Below are 20985 nucleotides of genomic sequence, written 5' to 3' on the forward strand. Positions count from 1 at the left end.
CCAAGACATGATCAAAGAGTAAACTTCAGACTTCCAGGCTTAGCTCCAACATGTAAATAGCTTGGAAGTAGTCACCCACCATTCTTACAACATGAAAGATCTGGAAAACTGAAAACAATGACTTTTCTTAGACTCATCAGAGACTGGTGTTGCAGGACAAACCGTCACCCCTAAATTGGGAGAGACAAGTATCATAGCCAAGATTTACATAGAGAGCAAAAGTCACCAACTAGAGTCATAAACTGGTAGAGACATTTAAGTGGTCATTTTGACAAATTGCTAGAGGCTGAGTGTGGACTAGCCTAAAAGAGAAAAACTACTGGGGCTACAGGATTGGTGGGCTTTCACACTTGGGGGGGGGGGCGCACTTTACTTCCAGGAACCACACCAAGTTCTCACAATGAAGAATCAAAAAAGATCCATGCCATGGTTCTGGCAGGAGGAGAGAAGGTAATCATGTATAATATGCCTCAAGCATTCTCCATAACAAATGCCAATTCTCCAAGAAAGAAGATTGTCAGGGCTATCCCAGCTGGGGGAAGGGCATTTCCCCCAATACAACACCCTCTAGCCTCCCTGTATTGCCTACCAGGGAAATGGTGGGGGAACATAGTTAACAGAGATCATTGCTTCCCGGAAATAGATTGGGAACACAGATAGAGCATGCTAACACTAATCAAAAGAAAGCTGGAACGCTATATTAATTTCAGACAAAGCAGCAGACTTCAAAATAAGGAAGATTATCAGGGATAAAGAAGGCCATTACATGATGAGAAAGGGGTGAATTTGCCAAGAAGACATAAAAATCCCTAACATGTCTACCCCTAATAACAGAGCATCAAAATACATGAAGCAAAAATTTATGGAAATGGAAGAAGTAAATACATCAACTGTTATAGCTGGAGACCTCAACACTTTCTATCAGTAAATGACAGATACAACAGGCAGAAAATCAGTAAGAGTATACATGACCTAAGTGGTCAATGTGATCTACCTGACATTTATAGAATACTCCATCCAACAACAGCAGAATACATTTTCTTCTACAAGAATATAATTCAGTTTATATGAAGGTGAAAAACAGCAAAACTAAGCTGTGTTATTAGAAGTCAGGATAGTAGTCACCTCTGGAGAGCAGGATAGGGATGGTAACTAGGAAAGATGTAAGGGATGCTTCTAGAGTACTAGTCAAGTTCTATTTCTTGACAATGGCATGTGCACTTTGTGATAATTCATTAAGATATGTATGTACTTATGCTCTGTGTGCTTTTTTGTTTGCATATAATGCTTTGGTTAACTTTTAAATAGAGAAGCAAAGGAATCCCCTGGGACCATGGAGTTGTCTGGAGGACACACAGTACAGATGCCCAGGGGGCTGCCAGTCCACTTGGAGCAGCTCAGGAGACTCCAGAATAAGTTACCCCAGGAAGATGAAATTGACCTGCTTCAAAAACATCTGGAATCAGAAGGAGAAAAGACAAGTGTCCCAAAGATAGGGAGAGAAGGAGATGGAGCCCTGTCTCCACAGATTGCAGGAAAGTACAGATGCTCTGAAAGAACTTTCTTCTCTCATCTAGGAAAAAAGGGTGGGATTAGGGAGATGGTTGATGACTTTGGCCAAGACTCACGGGATATGGCAGACATAAGAGGAGCTCCCAGGCTCCCTGGTTTTCTCTCAACCTGTAAAATGGAGTCTTAAGGAATAGAAATATAATTTTTTTCTTCAACATGCTTCCTTTCATTAATTACCTATTGCCATGTGACTTAGTGGGGCTTGTTTCATGAGAGAAAACAATGACCCTACCCGGATTTCTCAAATTCCTTGAGATGGGTGTTAATTCCAAGGTCAGTTTCAGTATGTAGCTAATGGCACTCATAACCCACTTGCTTTCCCCCCTGGTGGATGTTATAAATGGCTTATATTCAATTTCCATAATGTTTCATTATACCAGGCAGAGGTCAAGAGAGCAGAGTTAAATGAAATTATTAAATGGTCTCTCTACCCTCTTTCTCAATCCCCACATGTATTCATTCATCCATCTTTTCACTAAAGGTTTGTTGATGAACATAAGAACAAACCAGTGAAGAAATAGATGATTTCATCAGAGCTGCCAACACGTAACAAAACCGAACACCTTCACCTGCTTGCTGCACCTTGGCCCCTGTCAGCTGCTGATGCCAGAGAGCCTTGAAATAATCTAGATGCCTCCATCCAATGGACAGAAGAGAAACAGACAAGGGAACTCAGCAATTACATAAATCAACCATGAAAAATCAGGAGGGGTTTTTTTTTTTCCTGGAAACGTTTTTATAATTAACCTACAAACCTAAATTCTGTGGAAAAGAACCCAATGCAAAATCCCCAAGTAGTAATAAAATTCCCACTTCTTAAGTTCACATTTCAGGCATGCCTCAATATTAACTTCTCATTTCCTCCTCTCCTATGCTAATCAGGAGTGAAATAAATACAATCTTCAAACCGTGGCCTTAAATTTAATCCCAGGTCTCTAGGGGGCTTTATTGCTTTTCTAGTCCGGCCTCCTCATTACACAGATAAGAAAACCGAGGCCCCTGGAGAGAGGGCAAGCTGCCCAAGGTCACCCAAGGTCAGAGGTGCAGCTGGGACCAGAACCCAAGCCTGCCCCTGCCTTTACCTACATTACCTCCATGAGAGGAATCCAAGCGGCACATGATGCCCATGTCCCTGCAGCAGCCTGACGGCCTGAGCTGGGACCAGCGATTCTCCGTGCTCACCCAGCCCCACCACCAGCCCCCAGAGAGCTGCGGCAAACCTCCTTCACCCTCCAGCATCTGCCCCGACACTCTGCCACGACAGGTCCACCTCCATCCTTCTCCCCAAGGCCAATCCCAGAGCCCTCTGCTCTTGCCCTCTCCCCCTGGGGCTCTCTGCCCTTCTGGGTCGGCCTCCTGTGAGAGCTGTCTGCCCCTCCCCCCACAACTCCCCCTCCTCACCTCCCACCCCACTCCCTCCCACTGTCCCTCCCACTGTCCCTCCCCACGCTCCTTAACTCCAAGAGACTCTCCCTAGTTCTCTGCCCCTAGCCTGTCTGGTGAATTCCACCCTGAGGACCACCCCCTCCACAGAGCCCTCTCCCCCCAGCCTCGCAGGAAGAGCTCCTCTGTGGGTCTGCTTGCCTCTGGGTAGTCCTCCCTCAGTGCACCTGCCCAGCTTCATCTGCGGTAATCCTGTGGCTGGGTCCGGGCCCTCCTCTCTGTTTCACCCTCTCCCTGGAGGTGAGCACCCCCTCCACGGCCCCAGCCCCCAACATCCAGCCTGAATACACCTGCCAGATGCCACACTGATCACCCTCCAGAAACTTCACACTCACCTTTTCCATACCCTCCACTCACCTCTACACTTCTCCTTTCCCTACAACCTGTCCCTCGATTACCTCCCTGGCATCGCTCGCCCCTCCCTCCCTTGCCCACTCATCTCCAGTTATGCTGAACTTTCTGGCCTCGGGGCTTCACATGCTGTACCTTCTACTGGAAACACTATTCCTCCCTTGCCCTCCCCCCCCCCAGCTGTTAAATGACTAGGTCCTAAGCCGAGATGCCACTTCTTCCATGGACCTCTGCCAACTCCCCAGGTGAGCAGAAGGAGACCCTCCCCTGCGCCCCCATCTCTCCCTGGGCCCCATCCCCCCGGAGCTGATACCTGGGTTATCCATGCATGAGAATGTGAGCCTGTGTCTACCTCGCTTGCCACTGGATTCTCAGCTACAAGCACAGACCTGGTTAAAAATGTTCCAGTTTGTTCAACTCTGAGTTGCGTGAAATAGGTGTTCACCTAGCTAGGTCGTCCTCTAGACCATGAGCACCTGGAGGGCAGAGACTGTTCTAGCTCCGTGTCCCAGAGCCTGGCACACAGCAAGCCTTAGTGATGTTGCTTCTGTACCACTCTGCCTGAGGGACGCTGTGCCTGGTGGGTAAAGCAGGACCCCCTGATCCTCCTGGGCTCAGGGGAAGAAGAGCAGCTGGTCTAGGTGACAGTGATTGGGGCCAATCGTGCGTGGTCATTTCGCATGGTCCCCAAGCCCCAAAGAGATGAGTTCAAACTGATGGCGTCAACTCCATTCTCAGCAGAAGCCCAGCATCCTGGCTGCAACGGACATCTGACTGACATGGGGAAGATCTGCTGGCACGGGGCCTCCCGTCGTCAGACCTTTCTGTGCTGCCTGCGACAGGTCCCTGGGGAATGCCCGATACCATCCTGGGACCAGAGCAGCAGGGACCCGACTGCCTGGGTGGCTGACCTCCAGAGCACCCACCAGCCCGGGCACCGGGGCAGCATCCTGGCCTCGAGCCCCAGCCACACGCACGATGCTGCAAACTGTGAAGAGCCAGGCGATGACCTTTGGACCCAGGGCTTTGCTGGCAAATTCGGCCACCGTGTCCTGGCCACAAAAGGCTGCTCAGATGGGGACCCAATTTCAACAAGCTGCCCTGAAATATTAGCCTCCGAGAACACAGCAAGCAACCCCCTTCTGCAGAATCAGGACACGGAGAAGCCCTAAAATTCGAAGGTGTGACTCCAAGCCGCTCAACCCAGATGTGTGCACCTGCTCGAGAGGCTGAGGGCTGGCGGGCGCACAGCGGCCCGCTGATGGCTCCCAGCCTCAGCTACTCGCTGTCCTTGCTTCCGCTCCCCCTCCCCACCCCTCACAGCCGGCATTAAAGCATAGGGGTGGGAGTCATACGTACCCCGGCGAAACCTCATGTCACTTTCCTGGGAGCACACAGCTCGCTGACACTCTGGAGGGGGCGGTGACACTGAACTAGAGACAGTAGAGCAGAGACTTCTAGAGTTGGCACAGCCTGAGCAGCAACCTCAATTTACAAGTTACGAGTCCCTGGGTGAGTCATCAGTGTTCTCATCTTTAAAATGGGGGTAGTCATGGTACCAACCTCACAGGCATAAGGAGAGGGGCACATCACCTACGCATGGCAGGGGTGCTTTTTCCTCTTCTCTTGGTAAATTGGCCATATTTTTATTGCCCCAGACAAATAGAATGGATTGGTTCCGTGTCCTTTTGACAGACCTAGTATATTTCCATCAGTTGCACATTATTTCTTGCCCTGTGAGAGGTCATGGGGAGAGAATGGCCCCTACCTGCCAGAGCCAAGCTTTGGCTCAGGGTCCCTCCTATTCACTGAACAGATACTGGTTGAGGAGTTGCATTCTAGAAGGGAGAGGTAGATAATAAACGATAAGCTTAATACATAAATAAGTTATGTAGTAGGTTAAAGGTCACATGGATTCTGGTGGAAAGGAGCAGGGAAGGGGAAATGGGAGGAGGGGGGTGGGGGCAGGTTGTATATTAAATGGATCAGTCAACATGGACCTCACTGAGAGATGAAATTAGAGCAAAGCCTGGAGTCAATCAGAGAGAAATCTGTGCGAAGACCATTCCAGATGGAGGGAATTTCTGGAGCAAGGCTTTGAGAGGAGAGCATGCCCAGCATGTCTGCAGATGCCTCCTCAATACAGACATCTGGTCTACTCCTTGACCCCTGGTTCTGATTCTAGGCATCTGCTGGCAGCCAGGATAGGGCCTAAGCCTTGTTCATGATAGTCCAAGCCTGGCCATGTCTCGTTGCTGAGGCCTTGCCTCCCTGACCTGCCCAGATTCCTCCGTATCACCTACTCCTGCAGGGAGATCCCTCAGAGTGAACTGCCCTCCAGGACATCCATCTTTGCTATTTCCCACCCTGTGCTTACACCCTGATCAGCCTGTGGTATTAGACTTCCTCCTCCAACCTGCAATGGGGTCTCATCCCACTTGCCTCTTCAGGTCCAGCAGGAGGTCCTACTGCAGTGGTCCGTGCACCAACCTCTCCTCGGGTGCTGGGCTAACTATGCCGTGCTGCTAAGCACATGCAGCCAACTTTCCCCAGTTACAGCTCACAGCCACCAGGAATGGTGGGTAGACTGGAGGAAGCCTTAGAAAGGGAGGGCTGCATGGGTAGTGAATAGACAGTGGATGGGTGGGTGGAGAAATGTGTGGACAGACGGATAAAGGACAGATGGATGGGTCACAGATGAGCTGTGAAGAAAACAGCAAAGAAAACAGCCCTATACTTCCCCAAAAGCATTCTGAAGAGGAATGTTCTTTCACCCCTAAAGCACTGTTTCCAGAACCCACACCCCCACAAATACAGCCACCTCAGTTTCCAGCCCTCCACCCCAGACTCACACCCAAAGTGACTTCACCCATCTCCCTACACCATTGGTTGTGGAGTCGCAGACGCTTCATAGATATTCCCCAAGTGTCTTAGTGCCGACTGAGGTGGGCCAGTCATTTTCAAATCTTTTTTAGCAATAGAATTATTTCTTCAAAAGAAAACTCATGAAGAGCTCCAGTAGACAAAACAGAAATGTGAACCTGGTCTAACTGAAGTGTAAATAAGGAACATGGCTAGAGCACCAACCCTTACTCCACCCAGCCTACCCTTTTGCCCTGGATTCCACAAAGCACCATTTACAAACCAGTCAACAGACCCAAGGGGCTCCAGGAGAAGCAAGAGCTCATGGTAGCCTATGGCTCATAACGTAGAGCAGAGTTATAGGAGGTGGCTGGAGACTGTGGAGAGTGGAGTCTATGAGGAGTGTGTGTGTGTGTCTGTCTGTCTGTCTGTGTGTGTCTGTGTATGTGAGAGAGAGAATATGTGTGTGAGAGAGAATATGTGTGCGAGAGAATGTGTGTGAGGGAGAGAGAGAATGTGTGAGTGTGTATGTGAGAGACAGAATGTATGTGTGAGAGAGAGAAGGTGTGTGTAAGAGAACGTGTGTGTGAGAATGAGTGTGTATGTGAGAGAGAATGTGTGTGTGAAAGAATGTGTGTGAGTGTGTGTGAGAGTATGTGTTAAAATGTGTATGAAAGAGTGTGTGACTGTGAGTATGAAAGGGTGTGTGTGAGAATATGAGTGTGTGAGTTGAAAGGTTATGTATGTGAGTATGTAAGAGTTTGAGTGTAAGTGTAAAGTGTGTGAGTGTGAAAGGGTATGTGGAAATGTGAGTGTGAAAGGGTTGTATGAGTGTGAGAGAATATGTGTGAGAATGTGTATGAGAGTGTGTGAGTATGAAAGTGTGTGTGTGAAAGGGTTGATTGAGTATATGGGTGTGAAAGGTTTTATGTTTGAGTGTATAAGATAGAATGTGTATGAGTGTGAAAGGGTGCATATGGGAGTATATGAGAGAGAGTGTGAGTGTGCGTGAGAAAGAGGGGTGATGAGATCTCAATATATAATTTAACTCTACACAGGTTAAACACACACAGGCCACAGTCATAGTCATTTCACCAAATAGCCATAAAACTGAAAGATAAATAGGAAATCCCTAAATTGCAGGAATTTTTCTGAGTAGGGAGTGGTGCAATAAAGTGCTATCTGAACTAAGTCAAGCTTGCAGTGACCCCAGGGGAGTGGGCAAACAGAGAAGGGACTTGTTTTTCCCCATCAGTTGCCCCATAAAACCTTCTCCAAGGCTGAGAGTCTGGCTCCTGAGGCCCAGGTCAAGGACTGGTCTCCATGACTGAAGAACAGGGAGCCTCCTGGAAATGGGCCCCCTCGGTAGGGGAGTCATCCTCAGCAGGATCATTTGTGAGCCTCAGGTCAGCACCTTATAAGGAGGAGCCCTCCCATTGGTCACTCAGCATCCAGCATGGAGTTGAACCCAGGCCTTGGGCGCCAGGGGGCCCAGAGCCCACTCCCCCCAGCCAGGGTGCTGCTAGCCAGGAGCCCAGACCTTCCTGTGCCCCACCTCACGTAGCAAGACCTTCTCCCTCAGGGACACCATGACTTCATAGATCAGCAAAAGAAAGAGACTAAGCAACTTTCTAGAGACCACCTGCCAACAAGCAGTCAGACATGGGTGTGCCCCAGGCCCATGCTAGAACCACGCTGGCTGTTTATCCAGGAAAGGCACTTCGCTGAAGGAACCACTGAAGGAGATTCGAATTATAATTCCATTCGTGGGGGGGGGGGGGGCCAGAAGAGGTGGCGGTCAACCCTCCATTAACAGGTCCATTCGGGAACGGGAGACTAGGCCGGCCATACAACCTACAGACAACCCCATCGTCGTCTGGGTTCCAGTGACTGAGCCAGCTCTCCACAGAGCCAGGAGCAGGGGCAAATTCTGCTAGGATGGGAGCCACAGACAAGCAGGTTCTCTCTCTCTCTCTCTCTCTCTCATTCTGCTTCTCTGATGCCTGCTTTCCAAACGACCTGGTCAGGGACTTCTCTCTTCTCTCTCCCCCACAGGACAGGGTTAGCCAGGTCCCATCTTCCCATCCCCAGGACCTTCCCACTCTAGCCATGCACTCACTTCTCAGCTTCCCAGAGGAACGGGTGTCCACCACTGGACAGCCACATAAAACACTATTCTCCTCATTTTTCTCACAAAAAAAAAGGCCTCAGATTTTCTGTCTGCTGCAGCCAGTGTGAGCTCCAAGCAGGTCCAGGGGCCAGGGACTTCTCCCGCCCCACTTCGCCTGGAGGGTGTCACTCGGGGAAGCTACAGCTTCTCCTTCCCCCGGCCTCCAGAACCCCTCCTCTGGCCTTGGTGCTGCCAAGCGGCCAGGACCACTCTGCCAGGGGCTGTCAGAGTGTGGGAGCCCACAGGGGTGCGGCAGAGGGATCTGTCAGAGAGAGCAAGCACAGGAGAATGGCCTGAGACAGGAAATCAAAAGAAGCAGGAAGGGGCGGGGGAGGAGTAATAGTTTTTGTAAAGATAGCAGGAGATTGGTGAAGAAGTGACAAAGTGACATTCTTTTTAGCACCTACAGTGCCAGGCCCTGGGTCAGATGACTAGCACCTTCGTAAGAGTCTTCTGAGCGAGGTTCATCGCATCCGTCTGACAGATGAGGGAATGGAGATTCAGACAGGTTAAGACACTTGCCTGGAGTCACAGAGCTAATACTTTCCAACACTGGGATTGAAACCCTCGAGAGAATCAGTGGACCAGCTGGGATACAGAAGACGGGGGCAGAGGGCCACTAGGGCCTGTCCTTTGTGGCCCAGGTGTCCTGCTGGGTATGTGAGGACCTCGCCCCCCATGGGGGAGCGCCCCCGGCAGAGTAGGATGGAAAAGCACAGACCTCCCTCAAAGGACATCCAAGATCATGCCGGCAGGCCAGACCCCAAGGTCCAAGAGTCACGGGGCTGAGTTTCCAGTTCCAGGACACAGTGGGCCTCCACTTTGATAACATACCGTGTCCAGCGAAGGATTGAATCTGCCCACAGTTTTCCTGTTTTCGCTTTGTGACCATGAACTCACTGAGCTCTCCTTCAGTCGTGCTTGGAGAGCTGAATTTCTCACAATGTCTCTGCCTCACCCACGTCACCCTGAATGTGTGACCTGTCAGCAGCAGAGGGGGCCACCAGAGAGCCGGCGGGCCGGGGCGAGGTGCAAGCTGGGGCCCCCAGCGAGTGCTCGGCCCCTGGGAGCTGGGGAGTGGACGGGCACCAAGCGAAGAGCCCCAGTCTCAAATCTTTACGACTGACTCGACATCAACCCGCTCACCAGGGCGCTCAGAGTGCTCATCCGAGGAACAGGGGAAGACTAAGGTGGGCGGCTGGGCACTAGTGCCACGGGCAAGCTGGCCGTTCAGGGGAGATGGGCAAACCCTCCACAAAACAGTCATCTCTCACGGGGACTGACATTTGGGAGACAACGGTCATGTCCCTCTTTTAAAAGCCCCGGAGCTGATGCTTTTCATCTGATTTGAGAGAAAGACATTTTCCCCAAAGTGTTTCTGAAATAGAGACAAGATACACACCTTCACCGCTCCTCAGTAATGTTCTCTGGCCTAATTAATGAACATGTACCTCGAGAGGTTGAGAAGTGTTGCCTATCACCTCTAGATTTTTTAAGTGTGAGAACATCCAGAAACCGGCATGGTTCTAATTTCTGCTTGACAAGTCACAGCAACAAATCTTAAAATGAAAAATGTGTCACATTCAAGCTGCCTTTCCCTCCCTCCACACTAACCACTGGTAGCCTCGGAGTCCCGCTCCCTCTGGGCACAAATTGGGAGGTGCTGGGACTGCCCACCCATCAGACCACGTGCTCCTTCTGGCCACGGGCAAAGCCAATGCCCGGCAGGGAGCGGTTTGATAAAAGTTGATAGAAAGCCCGCTCTGGCCTGGGGTAAACCATTCACTGCCCTTGGCCTCCCTGCCACCCGCAGAGAGGGGACAACCTGGCCTTGGGACAGCCCAGGCCTGGATTCCTGCCCACCACCCACTTGCTGTGTGAGAATAAAGACACCTAGCATAAAATTCTGATTTTATCTATTTTACCTTAATGGTCATTTTATGGGAATACAAAGGCAGTAGGCAGAGCATACATAATTAGTAAGTCTCTGCACATTATACTTTGATTTAGAATTTATGGTAAAGGGTGCTGGACTATCCTTATCATGTATTAATAGCCTTATAGGAGGGATATACTCACCTTTAAGGATCCAGGGAGCAAGATTTTTACTCATAATAGAGTAAGTGCCGATGTATGTGCTTTATAGGGGATGCTGGAATGGCTTTCATGGATTTCTCCACTAAAAAGTCTCAAAAGTTTATTTTCAAAAACCATTTACTTTTAGAAGTCCTTATCCTGGCTGTGCCTAAAAAATGATCAACTTCATCCAACATGACTTATTCGTTGTTCTAGAAGCTGCAGGTGCCACGGACCCACTGTGAGATGCATGGAATGAGGTCCCCAAGAAAACAGATAAAAACCCAGAGCGGGATCACAGGAGACTTGGGAGAAGCTTCCAAGAGTGAAAAGTGCTCTCCCGAGGCAGGCTTCCTCTTCCGGGGCCGCTGCTCTGCCTTGCTGGTCTGCCCTCCCGACCCCGCCGACCCCGCGACCGTTCCCTCAGCTTCCCGTAGTACTAACCCATCGTGCTCGTGTTCTCCAGCTACACGCTGAGCGCCTTCTCAAGACCACGGGGCTCTTCCAAAACCCGGGGAATCCTCCAATGTAGGTGGCTGGACCCAGATAAGAAGTGAACCCAGGAATCTCGAGGTGTCACAAACCGAGGCCACACCTCGCTCACACCACGAGTCCACAGGGTGAGGGGCTGGGACACACACGCTCCACGTCTTGGGACCCAGCCTCTTCAACACATGGCTTCCAGGTAGGTCTGCCGGAAGGTGAGAAGAAAGTGGAGGTCACACGTCAGCGCTGCGCACGGCCTACTTGCTGGCCACCACTGCCCCATGTCCCAGCCGGGGCAGAAGACTCCCCGAGTGCCCAGGAAGAAGAGAGAGCCTGGAAGCTGGCTCACGCCACTCTGGTCCTGCCTGTGGATCCAGAGCTTCTGAGCTTCCCCTTCTAGGCCCTTCCCTCAGGCTGTCCACCATAGTGGCCTCTGTGCAGACCTGCCTTCTGCTCCTGCTTGCTCCTCAGCCTCAGTGGGGCTCCTCCGTGTCCCACATGCCCTTCTGCCCACAGACTGTGCTCCGTGCCCCACGACCCTGCCCCTAGCACGCCCTGATGTGGGATCTTCTCTGCACATGCCCGTCCCTGGCTGGACTGAAAACGCTTAGGACAGACATGTTTGTCCCTCCTCCCTCCTCCCTCCTCCAGCCCTGATGCACTCCTCCCAGAGCCTGCAGGCCCATCTGTCCAGCTTCCGGAGCCCAGCAAATACTCACCTGCCGCACCTGCTCCCGAGAGCATGGGAGGAATCGTCCTAAGCCAGAGGGTCACGCGTTCACTAGATGGACAGGTGTGAGAGAGCGTACTGCTCTGTGTAGAGCTGATGGGGTCCTGCCACATGCCACACGGGCATAAGGGCTCCAGGACCTGCCAGCTCACAGATGCCTCGCTTCCTGCCGCCCAGCGTCCATCCCTGGACATGTGCACGTGGAGAACAATTCCCTGAGACATGTCACGAGAAGAGATGTCACTCAGTATATTCATTTTCGGTTGCTCCTCTCACAAATTATCACAGACCTGACGGCTTCAAAGAACACAAATTTATTATCTTACAGTTCTGGAGGCCAGAGTAGAAAATGCTTCTCACTGGGCTAAAATCAAGGTGTTTACAGGGCCACGTTCTTTCAGGTGCTTCCGGGGCACAATCTGTTTCCTCGTGTTCCCCAGTTTCTGGAGGCTGCCCGTGCTCCGTGGCCCCCGGCCCCTTCCACCATCAAAGCAATGGCCAGTTGAGTCACATCATCACTCCAACAGTGACTCTGCCACCCATAGGGACCCTTGTGACTACACTGGGCCCATCTGGGTAATCCAGGATAATCTCCTCATCCCAGTATCCCTACTTAATCCTATCTGTGCCATGTTCACAGGCTCTGGAGATTAGGATGTGGGTGTCTTTGTTATTCTGCCCACCATAGTCAAAGAAAGGCGTTCCCCTGGGACATGCTGTGACTCAGGAGACTCCCACCACTCTCAGCCAGCTAAGTGGCCTCCGGGGCCCACCCAGGTGGCATCTTTGTGATCACTGAGCAACACCCGCCTGGAAGCCATGGGTTTAAGGACCTGGGGAAGGACCCTCCCAGGAACTGGGGGTCCCATGTTGAGAGACAGAAAGACAGGGGACTGGTCTTCTTCTGTAGAAGTTTTGTCCAGGAGGCAGCATCTGCTGCTCTGGGAATCACGTAAGGGAAACAGCTAGAAGGAATAGGTTTGAGGAGTGGCCACGACCCCCCATGAGGAGAGGAGGCTAGAGTCCTTACGTGGCTCTGGCCGAGGGAATCCTCAGGCAGCGAGGACATCCTGGGGACCTAGATTGATAAGGAAAATCTGTGTCCTAAGATGGCCGACCGAGCCAGCGAGAGAGTCCCAGTCCTTGCCCCGGGGCTCTTCCGGGTTCTTCTCCCTGCCACGCTTCGCGCACGCGCCCAAAGTGCCAAGTATGCGGAGGAAGAACTGTATAAATTGCCCCCTTTGTGCTCGGGGCTCAGACCTTTGGAGACCACTCTCCTCTGAGCCCGCCGGCGTTAAATAAACCATTGATCCTCCAAGATCTCCGGGTGCCACTTGGTTCTTCCGTCGGGTGATCCAGTCCAGATTCCGTAACAAGATGAGGGTCTCTGAGGCGGGGGAGAGACTCGGTGTGGAGTGCTGAGACCTGGGGAAGCACCCCCGGGGGGTCTCCAAGACGCCAGTGCCTTGGTCAGATTGATGGTGGGACAGACTCTTGTCGCAGACCCTGGAGAGAGGGGTGGCAGGGGCGGGGCACTGTGGGGCGAGAAGCAGAGCCACCCTCCACAAGGTACGTGGGAACGGAATGGAGCTGGACGTGCGGTAGCCACAAGCAAGGGAAGCTCTCGGGGCGCTGGGGGGCACTGATGCTCAGCGTCCGCAGGACTGGCTTCTGCCCCGGAGCCCAGACCCTCTGAACACAGAGACATTCTTTATCATTTCAAAACTCCAGAAATTCAAGAATCATGCAATCCTGGGATGAGACAGTATCCTGAAACGTCATCCAGTCTGCCCCACCCGCCAGAGGAAGGCACCATCAGCTCCTTTACAGAGGCCGCGAGGCCATCCAAGGCCACTGGGCAGGTCATGGTGACGTGGGGCTGGCACCCCTGTTCCTGCTTCATCCCTGATAACCACCCGAGAGGGGCAGAGCCAGAGGCGGGATCCGGGCCCCCTATTTCTTGCCAGGGCCTGCAAGCCTTCCTCTCTGGCAGCTTCAGGAGCCTGGGGGGTGGGGGCAGCCCAGCTGGGGGCTCAGGCTGCAGGCATTGGGAGCCCACAGGCCTGCACCCTCAATCCTGGCTCAGCCGCCCTTTCTAGCTGCGAAACCTCTGCCGGCTACTTAACCTCCCTGAGCCTGGCTTCCCCACTGGAGACAGGAGTCGGATAACTCCCACCTCCCAGAGGAGGCAGGATTTCCCCAAGCACTCCCTTTCCCTCACCTTTCTCCTCCTCCTTACCAAATTCGAATCACGCCAATTGATTTTCCTCATCCGCCTCACTAATTTCTCGTCCTGGCAGTTTCCAAAGTAAAATGCCTTGTTGTTCAGGGGCCACGGTCCGAGCTTCCTGTGGTCTTCCCGTGTGGGCCACATACCAACAGGGTGGGTGAGGAGTGGGGTCAGCCCGAGGACCCCGGCCAGCCCCGGCCCATTGTAGTGGCGCAAACAGTTTAATGATTAACTCTTTCTCCAATGCAGTCAGCCTCCCACGCACATTCATGAGATACTAACCCCTTCATCTCGTTCAACATAACTTGGCCGCCCACGTTACAAGAGGACCAACATACTTGGCTTCTGAGTCACTCACGAGCACGATCTTTAATGCCTTTGCGGGGTGATTTATCATCAGGAACCACGTATGCTTTATATGTCAACAATTCTCGAGCCAACTTGACTTCCCTTGGCCTCCTGGGGGCTACTCTTGCCCCTGGGCTGTCTCTGTTCCTTCTCTCTCCCACCCTTGCCTCTCACCCAGATGGGCACCCCAGCCCCCTTCTAGACAACAGCCCGCGGCCACAACCCCTGACACCCAACACGGTCCTTCCGTTCCCCGCCCCCCCACCTCCCTCTTAACACCCCTGCGTCCTAAAGGAACTCTGGATTTTCTCCTTCTTCGGGGAGCACGGCTGGTGTAACAGGGAAAGGCCGTTCCTTCACCCTCATCGATCCCTTGATGAAGAACAAATATTCTAAACACTCTCATCTCGCTCTTGTGCTTTTGCCAGCGCTTATGCTTTGCAAGCTCCCCACTATGTGCGGCCCCAAACTTCAGTCCCTCCTCTGGTTCTCAAGACCATGCAGCATTTGGCTCCAGCTGGATGCAGGCAGCAGCCCAGCCCTCTTCAGCATCCCCCGCAAACCTAACACGGAATTGTTCAAGGACACAGCAGAAGCAAGGTGAAAACTTGGTGTATCCATTTCCTGTGGCTGCCGTGACAAGTTTCTACAAACCGGGTGGCCAAAACAAGAAAAGAGTTTATTTTCTCTCAGTTCTGGTGGCTAGAAGTCCAAAATTGAGGTGTCAGAGGGCTATGCTCGCTCAGAAGGATCTAGAGCAAGATCTTTTCTTGCCTCTTGGCTTCCCTGGTTGCAAAGAATTTTTGTAGGCGCATCCCTTCAGTCTCTGCCTCATCATACGGGGCTCTCCTGACGTGTCCAATTTCCCCTATTCTTATAAAGACACACGTGATTGGATTAGGCCCACCCTCATGACCTCCTCTTAATTTGATTATATTTGCAAAAACTCTAGGCCCAAGGAAAGTCACATTCACAGGTACCAGGGGTCAGGACTTGAACTTATCTTTTTGAAGGACACAGTTCTACCCGCAACACTAGTCCCGTATCTGCCTGAGCCTAGTTTTCTTATCTTTAAGATAACACCGCCCCCCCGCCCCCAGCCCCCCACCAGGAGGGTAGGCTGAAAGAAAGAAGGTGGAGCCCAGACACTTCCTGGCACAGATTTCCCAAACTTTTTCTGGCAAAACCCACAAGACGATCTTGTAGGTATAACTTCAGGCCCACCAGCTGCTTCTCCTCCTTCCATCTTTCTCTCTCCTAAAAATGTTTCGGAGTAAGAGTGGCAACATTAGAGACAAAGTCTGGAATCTGTGCTAACTTACATGTTTTTTAAAATTAAGGAATCATTGGCAAACTTGGCCACGTTACAAGGAATAACAATTTGCTTGAAACGTGGATTGTTCTTAAACAATCCAGAACCATCAGTTGGGGTAGAGCACAGAGTTACTCAACAAGCATCTGCCCCCGCCCCCCTTCCATAGGGCCCAGGGCAGCAGAGCGGTTCCTCGAGGACTCAGGTCTGGGGTCAGACGGTCCGGCCGAATCCCAGCTCCCCGTGAGTCAGCCCCACAGCGGCGGGCCAGTCCTGTCGGCCATCTGAGCCTCAGTTTCTCGCCCATGAAACATGAGCACCCACCTCGTGGCATTGCTGTGAGGATGGAGTGGAATATGCTTGGGGAACAGGATGCACCTGGCAGACGCTGAGTGCAGCCTGTTTGCTGCTAGAGTTGTGCAATCCCTTCCCTGCCTGGTGGAGACCCCAACGTGAAGCCCGAAGTTGAGGCCAGAGGTCTTCTCTTCAGTACTTGAAGGCCTTGCTAAATTCAACAAGAGGCCATTTGCTGAGTGTTTGCAGGGCCCTCGGGGGCTCCATAAAGCCACCTGGGTTCAACTCTGCAGAAGCTGGAGATCGGGGACCGGGCTCTCAGAAGACTCCGAGCTGTGCTCAGAGCCCATACCCAGCTAAATGGAGAAAATGACTCCCCGAGGGCCCCCCCCGCCTCCTAGACATGTCCCCCCCTTCCCCACTGCTGCTCGGAGGGTGCTGAGATTTCGGGGAGCTCTGCAGTAGTAACCCCAGCCTCAGATTCCTAGTCAGGCCATGACCGCAAACATGTTTCTAACTCCAGTGAATTCGATCTGATTTGTTATGAAAATGCCATGGGAGGTTTTTGAGAATTGGAAGACTCCCGGGTGGTTGAGAATTCTGCGCTTGGGAATTCAGACCGGCTGCCTTGGGCACCCTGCACCCCCTGCGGGCACTCCTGCCTCACCCCCCAGGGTCTCTCTGTGCCCAGTTGGCCTCCAAGTGTCCCCCAGCCCCCACGTTCCTCTGCCCAGATTCCCTGTTTTTTAAAGCATGTTAGAGACAACGCTGCTAAGGTCTTTCTTCCTTCACTGCATTCTCCTCCCTCGCATTCCTAAAATGCTCTCCGCATCTCCGTGGCCCGCATTACTTCTGTCGACCTTGCAGGAAATGGGAGACTTTGGGAAGAATTGATAAGAATGGACACAGGGAGGAGAGAGGAGCTAACATCTTAATTAGATGTTACCGTGTGGCCTATGGGAAATGGTCCTGGAGTGCGAGGGGTATGTCCCAGAAACACGGCTACACAGTTGTTCACCACTTCCTTCAGCATCATTCATTCCTCGTCCTCATGTCATGATTTCTCATGCTTGTTCCGAGTCCACTTTATTAGCAGTGTGTCGTTTTCTCCAAGTGGTTGGGGCTGGGTCTTGCTTTTTGGTGAGGGAGTTTATTCCCTTTTACGAAAAAAAAAAAACAAAACCAACTGTCGTTTTTCTTGCTCTGTAGATGGGAAAGTGAACAGACACGGTAAAAGCAGGTTTCTGAACCCTGAGTGCCTCGGGAGCACTTTTCGAGTTGGCTTCCCTAGAGTGGCCCCGGACGGGGATGCACCAGAGGAAACTAGTCCTCCCAGGAGGGGAGCAGCTTGGCTGGCTTCTCACACCCCGGAACACGGACACTGCAGCGCTGTGCCTGGAGGTGTCCCGCCAGCTGAGCCACGATCAGTGGCCAGGGAGCTGCCACAGGGGTCCCACAGACGCACAGGAAGGGCCTCCCCCTCAGAGTGTCCAAGCGCCCCCCTTAGTGGGGTGGCGTCCCTCATGGCCGCGGATTCCTAGCAGTAACGGGCACCTTCCAGCGGCCCAGGCAGGTTCTGGAAACCGATTGCCTTCTGCTACTCACTGACCAGTGTTAATCGGAACAGCTGATTTTTTGTCGCATATTCCTGAATTCAGAATCACAGAACTGACAGGATATAGCCTCGAGGTCTATCAGAAAAGGCACCATCAGCTCAGGGACCTCCACCGGCTTGAGCTCTTCTGAAGCCCATCCCCACGCGTTACTTCTCTGCCCCCCAAACCGTGAAGGCCCCTCCGCAGTACAGACTTCCCAGGACTCAAGCAACCATGGGGCAACCTGACCCCAAACCCCCTTTCCCTCTGCCTGTGCGCACTCTGCTGCTGCGGGTGCAGAGCAGGACTCCCTGTGACCCCAGGAGCCACTCCCTGAAGGGGTCCCCTAGAAAATGTCCCCAGGAAACAGACACCTCTCGAGCCTCCAGGGGCTCCAAAGCCTGCCTTTTATAGCTCTCCAGAAACCGGAGGCGGGTAATCTAACACTCCTCTCTGATGGGAGCTTCTGCACTGTCCTTTGCCCAAATACAATGGTCCTCATTAGCTTTCACTTGGGGCTTTGAACTCCACACAAAACCCTGGCCTCCCCGGCCTGCCCTGCCTGCCCGCTGAAGCCGGCCTGGGGCCCCGCTGCCCGTCAGCATTTCCTTTGTTGCCGCCTCTGAAGGTATTTATAATGGAGCCTTTTTTCTGCTCCATACTCAGCCCCATAGGTGAAATCTCAGCCGAGGAGGATGTTCTGCTTCCCAAACACCAACGCCTGAGAGCAGGCTAAGCTGCTTTCGAGCAGGACCAGGTAGTAGCGCTCCGGTGGGGACAGGTGAGCCGGGAGGAGGACCGACGCCCTTGCCCGCCGGCTGGCAATCCGAAAGGCCGACGGGAACAAGGCTGGGAAAGAGGCCACAGGCACCGGGTCTCCCTCTGGCCCCAATCCACCTACAGGCTACAGGCTGAAGTTGCATGACTCACATGCAAAACGCCCTCGTCCCTCAGAAGCCGTGTGTAGCTGTTGCAGGGGTCACGCTCACTCCCAGAATTTGATTTTGTCCTTGGACTTGCTGGCCCCTCTCACTCATGATGTCATCGTGCCTGCCAAGTCCCAAAAGGGGGGGCGGGGGCCGCTCCAGGGGGAAGAGGGGCCAGACGGAGAACCCCCACCCCTCCAGGCCAGGGGAGCATGGGAGGCGGTGCGGAGCGGAAACCCGTCTTCAGTTAACGCTCACCCCTCCCTCCCTCCATCCTCAGGCCTCCCCTCTCCGTGGTGCTTGCTCCCGGTGGCCTGGCCGGGGCCCCCTTGGGTCAGTGCGCAAGAAGAGCTGCAGGCGCATCGGCGACGGCCCTGCCCCAGCCGGCCGTGGCGAGCAGGCCCCACGGGCTTTGCCTCCGTGGACATCTCCTCCTCAGGCAGATGCAGGCATCGAGGCCCCAGGCCCGCTCGAAAGGTCTCCTGTGCGGGCGCGAGCATTTCTAAAAAGAAACTATTTGCGAACTCAAATAAATACCTACCTGAGAGACTTCCAGGCAGCGCCGTGGGGCGTGATGACGTCACGCGTGGGGCGTGATGACGTCACGCGTGGGGGGGGGCGCGATGACGTCACACCGTTTAGAAGAAGCTACAGTGAGGCCCGTGGCCCCGCAGCCCGCTCTCCTCAGCTGTCCTTGGTTTTCACGGCGGCCTCCCCGTCCCACCCCACGTATCCCAAAGCCAGAGCTTCCTCGGCGGAGGAGGCAAGAGCAGAGCGGCTGCCTGTAAATCCGTGCGCTGGTGCAGCTGGGACTGCCGGGGTCCTGGGACCCCCCGGATCCCTGAGCCCCGCGTCTGCACGCAGCTGAGGAAGCTCCCCTCCCCGTGGCCCGTGGGGGCACGACCTGCTGATCCAATCACTATAGCCGGTGCGGCGAAGAACCCTTCAGAGCGACCCAGATCGGCCACTGTCTGTGAATGCGCCAAGTCGCCTTCGTTGCAGCACCTCAGTTCTCTCACCGAGCTCTTGTCCAAGCGAGTCAGCCATGTGTAATGGGGTCACAACACATCCAGCTACCTGCGGGGGGCCGCTGGGACCTCCCAGCCTCTCCTCCAGAGCGGCACCTACTATAGTCACAGCAAACCCTGGACGGGGAGGAAGACGCTGGGCCACGACCCAATTAAATTCTTTGTAACAGACTTTCTCTAGGCTTGTTTTTAGTAGAAAAGTACATGCAATGTGTGTGTAACACATATTTTATAAGTGAATGCTTATCATCCTATATACGGGCAACTTTGCAACAAGTCGTTATCCCAAAAAGCAAGGTGTCCCTGCGAGGATAATGGAGCATAATTTAAAGAGCGGCAAGGCCCCACTTAGACATCTTAGCAGAGGTTAAACCGGGCGGCCGCCGTCCTACATCAGCAGGGCCCAATCTGCCCGTGGGGCTAAGCGTGCACGAGCCTTACCATAGGGCATGGCACATCAGCATCCAACACTGAGTTGAGTCTTCAGGCTGTGGATTGTTCCGGCTTCTTCCTTTTTTCTCCTCCTTTCCCACCCACAGCCCACTAGCTGGAAGATGAGGGTGTCACAGAGAAAGACCCTGAGAGTATGCAGCAACCTGCTGTTTGGAACAGACTTGCCCGTCCTTCCCCAAGTCCTCAGTGCCATCACTAGACAGCAGCCGTCCCCTCGGAGGCCCTGTGCCCCACACCAGCCTGGACCCTGGGCAGCTCCCATCACCCCAGGGTGAGTGATTTATCTAGTTCAGTGGTTCTCAACCAGGGCGACTTTGGTAATGTCCAGAGAAATTTTTGGCGGCCCCAATGGGAGAAAGCTGTTCTTGCTCTTGCTTTGAGGGGAGGCCAGGGATGCTGCTGAATGTCCCACCAGGCAGAGGCTAGCCCCGTACAACACAGAATGATCTGTTCTAGGTGCGGAGATGAGGCGAGGCGAACAACCCGATCCCAAAGGGAACAAGGTCAGGGGCCGAACGTGGATGCCAGGCTCTGAGAGCCCCCGTGTCTCAGGGGGAGAGCAGGGTAGAGCCTCCCTGCCAGCCTGCCACTCTTCTGCAGAAGAGGCGAGAAGGTTGAGCTAGGACTGCAGTTGGCTGGGCTCTTACCACCCCTTCCTCTCTTAGACATAAAACCTCCAGCTCCCACAGCTTTAAATTAGGAATATTTGGTGGCATGATCATGTATGTTTAAAACCAAACAGAAATTTCCTGTTCCCCAGCGCAAAATAAAATTCAAGTTTATAAAAGGGCCTGTAAAATCTCATAATCAAGCCCATTAGCCAAGCAAAATGCTCCACTTTGATTCTGTGGTGTTTAGCTTTCTTTTCTTAGCACCGCTTCATTAGCACGCTTTTAATGGATGTTCTTCCAGCCTGCTTCTCAAAATTGCTTAAAAAGAAAACACACGACTTTAAAGGACAAGATAGGAGGGAAATACCCTTCCCCCTTTCCAATGTGGAGGCTCTGGGGGAGCAGGGAAGGTGGGGGGCACAGGGAAATGCAGCAGGGCCCCAGACTCCCTGTCTTGCTGGGGATCTTCTGCTGCATTTTTGCTCCCTGGCCTCATTG

General features: G+C 53.0%; 1 long non-coding RNA gene across 2 annotated transcripts; it reads right to left on the reverse strand.

Annotated features, from left to right (window-relative positions):
- Positions 1 to 10344: 10344 nt before the first annotated feature.
- Positions 10345 to 14122, reverse strand: LOC144379328 (uncharacterized). Of its 2 annotated transcripts, XR_013442145.1 has the most exons (4): positions 13930 to 14122; positions 12721 to 13115; positions 11680 to 11987; positions 10345 to 11165 (listed from the first exon to the last, which is right to left on the reverse strand). It is a non-coding gene; the product is annotated as an uncharacterized LOC144379328 (long non-coding RNA). The 2 variants fall into 2 exon arrangements; XR_013442144.1 differs by having other exon boundaries at positions 12721 to 14122.
- Positions 14123 to 20985: the final 6863 nt, after the last annotated feature.

This window comes from Halichoerus grypus, chromosome 10 (genome assembly GCF_964656455.1).
Source record: "Halichoerus grypus chromosome 10, mHalGry1.hap1.1, whole genome shotgun sequence".
NCBI classification, from domain to species: domain Eukaryota; kingdom Metazoa; phylum Chordata; class Mammalia; order Carnivora; family Phocidae; genus Halichoerus; species Halichoerus grypus.